General features: G+C 45.2%; 1 pseudogene; it reads left to right on the forward strand.

The window, feature by feature from the left end:
- The first annotated feature begins 9,504 nt into the window (after positions 1–9,504).
- On the forward strand, positions 9,505–10,001 carry LOC109253361 (peptidyl-prolyl cis-trans isomerase A-like; annotated as a pseudogene).
- Positions 10,002–10,565: the final 564 nt, after the last annotated feature.

Consider the following 10,565-nt stretch of genomic DNA (forward strand, 5'->3'; position numbering starts at 1 on the left):
ACACACTCCAATATTTTCTTTATTCGTAAATATGTGTTTCCTTTACACACTTTCTTACATCTAGGTGAAAAATGAGTGTGAGGTTTGAAGGTCTTACAACAAATGGAAATATTTCTCACTGAAATAAATGGTACTAGCTTCTTTGTGCAGGTCTCTTTCTCTCCTAGCTGGAGCAAATTAAGTCGGAAATGGGTGCATGTGCGTGCGTAATGTTTTGTCCAACAGTGAGATTGTTTGAAGACAGGGCAGTGGACTACAATCCACCCTCATTATTCATGATTCTATACTTGTGAATCTGCCTGCTCGCCAAAATTCATTTGTAACACCCCAAATCAGCACACATAGCACGCTAGCAACCATCCGCAGACGTGTGCGGGGCGGTAAAATTGGAAGCCATCGGAGGGCACATTCCCAGCTGAGATAGAGCAAGGGAAACCCCACGGAGATGACCAGAGGACGGAGACAAGAAGGGGCAGCGTGACTAATGCAAAAGGGCCCAACCCTGGGGCTAGGGGGATCAGGGTTTGAATCCCGACTCTGGCACCTGTTAGTGGGTCGGCCTCAGGCAAGTCACTTAATACACCTGAACTTTGTTTTCTCATTTACAAAATAAAGAAAATAGAATGTACCAGGTGGGTTGTTTTTAAGATTTAAGGTGAGGGGCGCCTGGGTGGCGCAGTCGGTTAAGCGTCCGACTTCAGCCAGGTCACGATCTCACGGTCCATGAGTTCGAGCCCCGCGTCAGGCTCTGGGCTGATGGCTCGGAGCCTGGAGCCTGTTTCCGATTCTGTGTCTCCCTCTCTCTCTGCCCCTCCCCCGTTCATGCTATGTCTCTCTCTGTCCCAAAAATAAATAAAAAATGTTGAAAAAAAAACATTTAAAAAAAAAAAAAAGATTTAAGGTGATTATCTATATGTGTTACGTGTAAAATATATTTCATACAGATAGAATATTCTACCTGTATATAATCACCTAGTAACAACTGCTCAGCGGTCACTGGTTCAGTGCTTGGAAGGAATTGTAGAACAGCCACCGCGAATAATGAGCCTTGACTGTATAATCCTCCGCTTTTCTTGCAGCAACATTTCCCCAAAGCGTAGTCCACGTTAGTACCACAAGATGCCTCACGAACAAGAAACCGTCCAAGTGAAACACGCTCGGCGAGTTCTGAATAATACATCTCCTTAAAGATTCACAGCCCACGTTAGTATATTAAAGGCTCTGAGAAGTCTTGCAGGGACATCCATATTTGGCAGTGTTCAGATATATTCGAATACCCCATAGATCTTCTTAAAGGAAGTTCTGTGACTTGCACTAAGTCCAAGGGACACTTTGGGGGAGTGCTGACGACTTCGCCCGCAAAACAATGGAAATGACAAATTGCCCATAGTTATGGTTGTTTCCGGAGAGGTAGGAGGACTCCTTGCTGGGAAATCTTGATCATTCAGGCATCGGCTCTGAGGATGTCCTAGTGGAGTTTTTCCACGAGACGCTATTTTCCACAGGATGCTATTTTATGGCGGTGAAGAGGAAAGGGCTCAAGTCAGATGGTCCTGGGCTTGGATCCCCGCTCTGTCTCTTTCCAACGGAGAGGGCCAAGGTGAATTATTTAACCTGCCAGGCTTGAGTTCACTCATCTTCAGACTGAGTATAATAAAGCAATCCGCCCTCTCAGGCGACAAGGAAGGCTGTCAGAGGCAAAGACGTGTGGCACCATGACTGGCAGCCGCACGGCGGGTGGAAACCACGGGTGTTTTTATTTAGACGTGGTCTCTGTGCTCTGGGTGTCTGTGATTCTGGTAGTGCTCTCCACAGTCACGGAGGCTCAAGTGGAAAAGTCCGAGTTGTCGACGGGGAAGACTTCTTCACCAAGGGGGAAGAAAATCACTCTGAAATTCTAGAAGTTGTGGTCTCTGGGCCTTGAGAAATACAAGCTATTCCTCACCGCTGTTGTTACCTACCCGGGTGGGGGAAGGGACTCCTTTGTGCAGCCATGGCCGTCTAAGGCTATTTTGTGTATTGCAGCCATTCACGTCAAGGTGCAGCCAAAGATAAACAGTCGAAGTGGAAGAGAGGACTGGGAGCAAAGCTGAATTGCAGTGCATCTGAGAGCCGGAAGATCCCGCCCCACGAAAATGGATTTAAACAGCCTTCCTAAGCAGCAGAATAAAAACGCATGGTCCTTATTATGGGGCAGTGCGGGGACATGTAATACAAGCATGAACAGAGCCGTCAATGAAAACAGATAAAGGGATTAACATATGTATCGACCCCAAGCCCAGGCGCGAGCTTACGCTACCAAAATCGGATGGAGACAGCAGTTAAGGATTTATTTTACTATTGTCCTCCAGGAAGCAAATTAGTCTTCCAGCCACAATATCTGAAGCAAACTCCCGCCTTGCTCGGTCACGGAGTATAAAATAAGGATATAATATGCCACTATAGTCCCAGTAAAACAAGAGGGTCTGGGTTCATCTGCGTTGATGGGGTTCTGTGGGGAGACAAAACCCCATTCACCTGCAAAGAACTGTCAGAAGCTGAGCTGTGTGTCCTCTGTCCCCTGTGATAAGATGCACAGCCAGACACAGAGCAAACATCAGAGACAAGCAGCTGAGGACTCTGCCCACAGTCGGTCTTCCGTTTCATTCCTGTGGCCCTGAGTCTCGTCCTGCAGAAAAATGTCTCTTGGGTCGTTTGACATGCTCCTCTCCAACCAGACAGAAACCTTTTCAGGACAAAACTTGGATTTAAGGCTCCATATCCCTTAAAGTAGCAGGGATCATATTCCAGAAATCAGCATCAGAAAATATGCTCCTGTATGTATGAAGTTACTGAAATGGGCAATGAGACACTGTGAAATGAGAACTGTTTCAGAAAATCCCAAGAGCAACAGAGGTCCATATGTAATAAATATTTATTTAATGGCCTTAAAAATTGTATGAATTCATCCCTCAAATCACATCTGTTTGAGCGTGATTTTACTCTTCTGGTTAATATGCCTTTTCAAATCCTGCTTCCAATTTAGGACAGGAAGAGAAAGAAACATATTTTCAGTTCTGTTTAGGGACCAATTCCAGCTCAGCAGAAAGCTCATAATCCCACAGATCTAATTTAGAAGAGGTAAGAGTGGCTTCTAGGGTTTCCAGATACACCACCTTATTCTGTCAGGCACTTGTGTATTCAATATGGCCATTCGTCAGCCTGCCTTCCAAGTGGGGTCCAAAAACATGCTGAGGCTCCGACGCTCCTCCAGTAGGGGAAGAGGCAGTTTTGAAGACTGGCCAGTTTAGGGGAATGGAATAAAATCCCCAGGGGCCTATGGACAGCACAGAAATACACTTCTCAAGAATGCCAGTCAGAGGAAGCCATTCTCCTCGCGACACGCAGTCTTCTGTGTGGCACATGTGGGCTGACACTGGTCTTGGGCGGGGGGGTGGGTAAGTCCTGGGTCCTTGTCCGGTGCCCATGCTGAGCCAGCCTCCGTTTCCCCACCCGTGAGGTGAGAGAGCCAACCTACAGATCCTTGCCCATCCAACGTTTTGATCAGCAAATCCAGCCTTCAAGAATGAGAGGTTCTTCTCCTGTTCTTTTTCCAGTCTCGAGACAAAGCAAATTTGATTTCTCTTCATTACTCAAATTCCTGCCTAGATGAAGCATGGACAGCCCTATGTTTATAAATCCAGTGCCTTCAGACTAAATGCATTCAACCAGGAACAGAACAGTGCCACTGTGGCCTGGCAGAGCAAACATAATTGTTGGCACAGGTAGAATGTCTTGTCCCATCCGTCTCTCAGACACTCCTTGCATGGCAGGAAACAAGGAAGAGGAGACAATGCTCTAGATGTAAGTAAAAGGTCCCAAGATTATTGCAGGTAACCAAGGTCCTAAGGAGAGTTACAGCCAGTCTGATGTAACCGGCTCCTCCGCCAGCCGTCCTCCTCCTCACTCTTCTATGGGGGACATTTGTCTGCATAAAGCCACAGTCCTAACAGAATACCATTGCCTTGTTGAGACCCAATCTCCATGCATCTTTAGAATGTTTTCTAGAATAGCTTCCATGGCTGTGGTGATGGTTAATTTTATATGTCACCTTGACTGGGCTAAGAGATGCCCACATAGCTGGTGAAACATCATTTCTCTGTGCGTGCGCGTGTGTGTTTGTGTATGTGTGTGAGGTGTTTCTGGAAGAGATTGGCTTGTGAATCAGTAGGTTGGATGAGAAGATGCTCTCACCAGTGCAGGTGGGCATCACCCAATCCACTGAGGACCTACAGAGAACAAGAAGGCAGAGGAAGCATGAATTCACTCTCTCTGCTTGTGCTGGAGCAACCATCTTTTCTTGTCCTTGGACTGGAGCTCCTGGCTCCCAGGTGTTTAGACCTGGACAGAGACTTACATCACTGTGTGCCCCACCCCAATTCTTGGGCCTTTGGACTTGGACTAAATTACACCATTGGCCTTCCTACATCTCCAGCTTGCCGATGGCAAATTGTGAGATAGCTCAGCCTCCATAATGGTATACACCAATTCCAATAATAAATCTGCTCATGTCTGTCTATCTATCTATCTATCATCACCTATGTATTATCTGTCTATATATCTATGTATTATCTATCTCTTTATCTATCATCTATCTATCACCTATCATCTCCTATTGGTTCTCTAGGGAACCCTGACTAATACAAGAGATCAACCAGAATTTCTTAGAATATTGGCCATAACTTCACCATGCATCCAGCCGATGGTCATATCATTCTCTTGTAAACCTAAAATAAGTAATGATGATGAAAATGTGTCTTATGATAACCTACACATTTGCACACTTCTTTAATCTAGCACTTACACAGAACAAATGCACTCATTTCCAAATGGCACCCTTCAGAAAGTTGATGACAGTCTTTGAATTAGCCTGAGCCTCTTCTTGGAGAGAAAAATAAGCTATTTTTTCTAATCTCTTGTCTACATGGGCTGATCAGATCTACTGTTGTAATTGGGACAACAGGGGATTCAGTAACTATTTGGCTTTAATCCCGGAGCTGGTTGGGCTGATACGTTCTATTCCGTTATGTTGCATAAAAATAGGAGCCTCTATTTGGATAGACATTCCTCAGGCCTGGTCCTCATAGACTGGTTTCCTTTCCAGGAGTGGACTCTCCCTGGGTGGTTCCTGGGCTGATGGAGCAGGGAGGGTTGGAACAGCACCAGTCCCCCAGTTGGCAGATGCAGAGATGGATTGGTTTTGTGTGACAGAGCATATTCAACACATAGATGTTCACTTCAGTCAGATTCAGGAGGGAATCATTAGCCCCTGCTGAGGCACATGGTATGTTCTTCATGATACGAGGGACAGAAATGTAGAAAAACCAACTAACAGCTCATGGTTCTCTTGCTCTCAGCACTGGAACTAACCACAGTAACACCCAGCTCCTTCACTGCCAAATGACATTACCGATGCACACACACAGTGCGATTGTGAGGTCATGCACACAGATCGCACCACACAGAGCCCGGCACATAGGAAGGGCTCAATAAACTGTTTAAATAGTCAAATGGTTTCTGTCCATCTGAAAATATGCCATGCAAATATGGCTAAAGTCATTCTCACAAAATTTCAGAGGTATACTTGGAACAGTCCGGGTTAAATTATATGCCATGTGATACATAAAGACCAACATAGAAGCCTCTGGGATAACACTTAAATGAGGTAGAACAGGGATCTGAAAACTGCAACCAGGGGACCAAATGTAGCCCAATGTCTGTTTTTACAAATAAAGTTTTATTAGAACACAGGCACACTTGTTTGCTGGCACATTGTCTATGGATGCTTTTGAGCTACACTGCAGAATTGAGGACTTATGGCGGTATGGCCATACGGTACTCATGGCCCCTTACAGACAGCTTGCTGACCCACACTTTGGTACAAGTGAGACTGGAGTGGAGTGAAAAGCAGGGTCGCTGCTGACCTGGGAAATTCCCCACAGGCTAAACCGCGATGAACAGAAATGTAAATGGGAGTCAATAGTAGGAGTCCCAGACCTTCCTGTCTGTATGTGGTGAGGCCCCTGGAGCACAGGGCCTCCCCAGCTGGTCAGCTCCCCACACAGTGTGTTTCACGAAGGGTGAAAAGCAGAAAGGATTTAGTAATTTAACAATAGTCGATGCATGCTTTCATGGATCCTGTTGTCCTTGAAATATTGAGCACCTGGGAAGTGCTAGTTTCTGGGAATAAGCAGGGAGTAAAATCAAGTTTCTCCTCCCACGGAATTCACATTCCGCAAGGGTGAGAGTTGCAAATGTGCACCCTAAGAGCCAGAAGCATATACGAATATGTTTCAGTGTAAGGAAGAATTCATCAGGGACAGTGTGTTAAGACATGGAGGTTCTATTTAAGGAAGACTTCTCTGCAGAGAGGACATTTGAGACAAGAGGAAATGAGCCTTGCAAATGGGGTGGCGAGTTGTTCCAGACAGGAGGAGCAGCAGGTTCAAACGCATGAATCGAGAAGCTATTTATTATATCTGAGAAATGAGATCAGTGCCATTTTAGTGCATTGAGCAAAAGGGGGAACATGGTAAAGGGATACAGATTTGCATTGACCAAAGAATTAAGTATGGGGCTTATGCTTTGTTTCAAGAACAATGGAAGCCTTGGGAGTATTTGTGTTTCAAGAGGATCACCTTTGGCTAAGTTTAGAGACTAGACCATATGATTCAACATAACCCACCCTCAGGAATAATGGGAGACTCTTGAATCATGAGTTGAATTCATGAGTTATTCCTGAGGACTGTATATGTGCAAAGCACACTTCTAATTGTGGCTTAATATACCCTGTGGCTCTTACAGCTCTCACCTAGGATAGAGACAGCTGGAAAGAACATTGCTTCCACTCATAAGAATAAAAAAGGGGACGCCTGGGTGGCTCAGTCAGTCAAACAGCCGACTCTTGATTTTGGCTCAGGTCACAATCATCTCAGAGTTCATGAGATTAAGCCCTGTGTCGGGCTCTGTGCTGACAACACAGAGCCCGCTTGGGATTCTCTCTTTCCCTCTCTCTGCCCCTATCCCACTTGTGCTCTCTCACTTTCTCTCAAAATAAATGAACTTTAAAAAATAAGAAAAAAACTATCTACAAAGTCATAACTCCACTTGAATCCATCACAGAATTGAGATTGGAGGGCAACCAAGAAGATTAAAATCCAACAGATGAAAAAGCAAATCCGAGGAAGATGGCTTCTGAGAACTGATTTACCTGGAGCACACCACAGGAATAAGATGGGTTGCCACACGAGTAGGCAAGTAGAACTGAGTTAAAAATGTTCAGTGAATTCGGGGCGCCTGGGTGGCTCAGTTGGTTAAGCATCTGACTTTGGCTCAGGTCATGATCTCACAGTCCGTGAGTTGGAGCCACGCGTTGGACTCTGTGCTGACAGCTCGGAGCCTGGAGCCTGCTTTGGATTCTGTGTCTCCATCTCTCTCTGCCCCTCCCCCGTTCATATTCTGTCTCTCTGTGTCTCAAAAATAAGTAAACATTAAAAAAAATGTTCAGTGAATTCATCCAAGAAACAACCCAGTTAAGAAATGGGCAGAAGACATAAGTAGACACTTTTCCAAAGAAGACATCCAGATGGTCCACAGACACATGAAAAGATGCTCAACATCACTCATCATCAGGGAAATACAAATCAAAACCATGATGAGATATCACCTCACACCTGTCAGAATCGCTAAAATTAACAACACATGAAACAATAGGTGTTGACAAGGATGCGAAGAAAAGGGAAATTTCTTTCATTATTGGTGGGAATGCCAACTGGTGAGGCCACTCTGGAGAATGGTATGGATGTTCCTCAAAAAACTGAAAACAGAACTACCCTATGACCCAGTAATTGCATTATTACGTATTTACTCAAAAGATACAAAAATACAGATTTGAAGGGGTACATGCACCCCAATGTTTATAGTAGCATTATCCACAATAGCCAAACTATGGAAAGAGCCCAAGTGTCAACGACTGTTGAATGGATAAAGAAGATGTGGTATGTATACACAATGGGCTATTACTCAGCCATCAAAAAGCCATCAAAAAGAATGGAATCTTGCCATTTGCAATGACATGGTTGGAGATAGGAGGTATTATGCCAAGTAAAATAAGTCCAACAGAGAAAGATAAATACCATATGATTTCACTCATGTGTGGAATTTAAGAAACAAAACAGATGAATATATGGGAAGAGGGAGAGAGAAGAGAGAAACAAACCACAAGTGACTCTTAGTGTTAGAGAACAGAGGGTTGGTGAAGGGAGGTGCGTGGGGGATGGGCTAAATGTGGGATGGGTATTAAGGAGGGTACTTGTTGCGATGAGCACTGGGTGTTGTGTGTCAGTGATGAATCACTGAATTCTACTCTTGAAACCAATATTGCACTGGATGTTGGCTGACAAAAAGAAAATATGTTTAGTGACTTGCTAAAGGCCAAGTGTGGAATAGTCAGAGTACAGATCCCCTAGGGGCTGCGGACGTAAGGGGAGGGCATCCACTTGCAAACTCTCTTCCACTGACCTCCACCTGGAGCTCAGGAGAAAGAGTGAGGGGAAGAGGCTGAAGAGAAACTCTCTTAGTGCAGTGGTCTGCAGAAGTGGGATGGACAGCATAGGTAGGGGGGCAGCACCTAATCCTGTCTGAACTCTCCTCCCCAAAGAACAAAAGTTTTAAAACACTGGGGGAGGAGAAGCAAACCCTGGTAATGCTTGGGTATAGATGGAGACTCACTGTGGTTGGGGGGAAGGAAAAGAATACTCTGTCCCTGGAGAAGTGGCAGGAATCCATCACAGGGACAGATCATAATGGGTTTCCTGATGCTAAAAGAGAGGCAGGACTTCTGAGGAAGCCCCATCCCCCAAACCCAGGGACACAGTGCCTTTCTAAGACTGTTGTTGGACCAGAATGTCACAGAGCTGCCTCTTACCCCCAGACTAACAAGCACAGAGGAATAAGCAACAGCAATCCTCAGTGTGGCCCAGGGGAAAGGAACAGAGACTCTTTTGGAGGCACAGACATCCAGGGAAGTCCTACAGCAGAGAGTACAGCAGTATCACTAAGAAAAGCTCTGACAAACCAGCCCCCACCTGAAATACAAGATAATACAGAGAAATTTTAAGCTAATAACCATAGCAATAACAAAACCCAAACCAACTCAATTTCTAGCTAGATTGGCTAAGCACCACCACATTAACAGCCCAGCAGAGGAAGGAGCCTGCCACATCCAAACATAAGTACTATTTACCTGGATCTCTGCCATCTTACATATGGCATTCAGGGGTAACTAGCATGCATGTACAAGCCAGAAATTATGAGACAAACAGAAACTCTGCCAAGAGACAAAATAATCAATATAAGTAGGCTCAGGAGTGGCTCAGATGTTGGAAATATACATAATTTAAAACAGCCATGATGGAGGCCTTGCAGATGCCTCCACCACCCAGAAGCCCCCTACATTGCCTAGCCATGGTCGACCCCACCATGTTCTTTGACATCACCACGGAGGGTGAGTACTTGGGCCATGTCTCCTTTGAACTGTTTGCAGATAAAGTTCCAAAGACAGCAGAAAACCTTCATGCTCTGAGCACTAGGGAGAAAGGATCTGGTGATAAAGATTCCTGCTTTCCCAGGACTATTCCAGGATTTATGTGCCAGGGTACTGACTGGCAGCAAGTCCATCTATGGGCAGAAGTTTGATGATGAGAATTTCATCCTGAAGCACATGGGTCCTGGCATCTTGTCCTTAGGGAATGCTGGACCCGACACAAGAAGTTCCCAGCTTTTTGTCTGCACTGCCAAGACTGAGTGGTTGGAGGGCAAGCATGTGGTCTTTGGCAAGGTTAAAGGGGATAGATATTGTGGAAGCCATGGGGCACTTTGGGTCTAGGAATGGCAAGGCCAGCAAGAAGACTACCACTGCCAAATGGACAAAACTAATACATTCGATTTGTGTTGTATCATAACTGCCAGACCGTTCCTTCTGTAGCTCGGGAGAGCACCCCTCCGCCCTCACCTGCTCAAGATCCCCTATAATCTTTGTGTTCTCACTGCAGTTATGTGGGTTCCATGTTTTTCCTTATTACCCTCCAAGTCTAGCTGGATTGCAGAGTTCAGCTTACAATTATGAAATTAAAACTGAACACCACCACCACCAAATAGCCATGATGGATGTGTCAAAAGTTTTGGAAGAGAAGAAAGACAGAATTCAGGGACAGTTGGGGGATTTCAGTAGAGAGATTATAAGTAAAAGTCATGGTAATGGAGATAAAGACTTCCTTGAATGATGTACATGGTGCACAGGCAGATTATGATCCCTGGCTGCTGAAATTTGCAGCCAACGAGAGAAACGTTGGTGTGATCCCAGACTAGGACAGGTAAGAAGAGGGCTTGGCTATCTCACTCAAGAATTTTGACATTCTGGGGAACCATAAAGGTCTTTGATCTCGGATATGAAAAGATGTGATCAGTGCGTTTGAAAAATAGTGCCATGACTATTGCCGACAAGGAGGCTCTCCTGGAAGCCAGTG

The sequence above is a fragment of the Panthera pardus genome, unplaced genomic scaffold (genome assembly GCF_024362965.1).
Source record: "Panthera pardus isolate Hobbes unplaced genomic scaffold, ASM2436296v1 HiC_scaffold_25, whole genome shotgun sequence".
Classification (NCBI taxonomy): Eukaryota; Metazoa; Chordata; class Mammalia; order Carnivora; family Felidae; genus Panthera; species Panthera pardus.